General features: G+C 64.5%; 1 pseudogene; it reads right to left on the reverse strand.

Annotated features, from left to right (window-relative positions):
- Nucleotides 1-4: 4 nt before the first annotated feature.
- On the reverse strand, nt 5-1,310 carry LOC106002975 (annotated as a pseudogene).
- Between the last annotated feature and the right edge of the window lie 20 nt (nt 1,311-1,330).

Consider the following 1,330-nt stretch of genomic DNA (forward strand, 5'->3'; position numbering starts at 1 on the left):
CCAGCATCATGCGCTTGCGGAAGGCCTCGTACTCGTCGTCCTCCTTGGACAGCTCGGCCGGCCGGTCGATGCCGAAGCCCGCGCCGTCCACGGCGGTGGTCCCTCTGCGGAGGGAACGGCGTGAGCGCATGTGCCCCGGGGGCCCATGGGGGGGGCTGGGTGGGGACAACGCGAGCACAGCCACATGGGGGGCGCATGCAGGAGGGGGTGCGGGGCTGCCGCGGGGACACCCCAGAGCCGAAGGTCATGAGTGGAGGACCCGCAAGGCCTCGGGTCAGAGGCCCGGGAGCGGGGTGCGCCCTCACTTGCTGACGGGGTTCTTGATGCCCTGGCCCTCGGAGCCCAGCCCCTCGCCCTCCTTCCAGCCCATCTTCATCAGCATCTGGTAGCCGATGTTCTCCACCGTCAGCTTGAACTCCTTGTACTCTGAGTAGTCCGGCTCTCGGCCCTCCTGTGGGGGGACAGATGGATGGACATGGGGGGGGGTCTCAGGGGCTGCCAACCCCAGCCCAGACCTACCCCCCTGCTCCTGGTCGCTCCATGAGGCACCAGCGGGGCATGTGCCCTGTTCCCCCGAGGCCAGGGTCCTCGGGGTGGACCCAGTTCTTTGTCCTCTGGGGCCCAGGGGCTGAGCAGCCACACAGGCCTGTCCTGTGTGATGGCGATTTTTTTTTTGTTTTGCTTTTGTCTGTTTGCCAGTCCTGGGGCTTGAACTCAGGCCTGGGCACTGACCCCGAGCTGCTTTTGCTCAAGGCGAGCGCTCTACCACTTGAGCCACAGCACCACTTCTGGCTTTTTCTGTGTGTGTGGTATGGAGGAATGGAACCCAGGGCCTCATGCAGGCTAGGCAAGCACTCTACCACTGAGCCACCTTCCCAGCGCTGGCTTTGTTTTTGAGATGAGATGCGTGTGGCCCAGGTTGGCCTTGAACTCCTGGTTCAAGTGAGCTCCCAGCCTCAGCCTCCAGAGTAAGCCGGGAGACTGGTGAGTGTAGAGCACCAGGCCTGGTCAGGGGCCGCACTGGAAGGGTGCAGGGGTACTGGCTTCTATACTCCTCAGAAGGCGGCTGGGGTGTGACCCCCCTGCCCCTGCAGAGCCCCGGGGAACTGGCTCCAAACCACAGCAGCTTGCTGCCAGCTGCCGGTTCCTGGTACAGACGGCGTCAGCCACCAGCACGAGGCCGAGGGGCGCGGGGGCTCCGCTCACCTTCAGGGCCTTGAAGTCTCCATGACCTTCTCAGCTCGTCGGGCGGAAAAAGGTCCCCGATGAAGTGCTGGCCACGGCCCATCTTGGTCAGCTGCTCGGTCCACTTCTGCCGGAAGGAAGGTGA

This window comes from Dipodomys ordii, unplaced genomic scaffold (assembly GCF_000151885.1).
Source record: "Dipodomys ordii isolate 6190 unplaced genomic scaffold, Dord_2.0 Scaffold1000042588, whole genome shotgun sequence".
Classification (NCBI taxonomy): Eukaryota; Metazoa; Chordata; class Mammalia; order Rodentia; family Heteromyidae; genus Dipodomys; species Dipodomys ordii.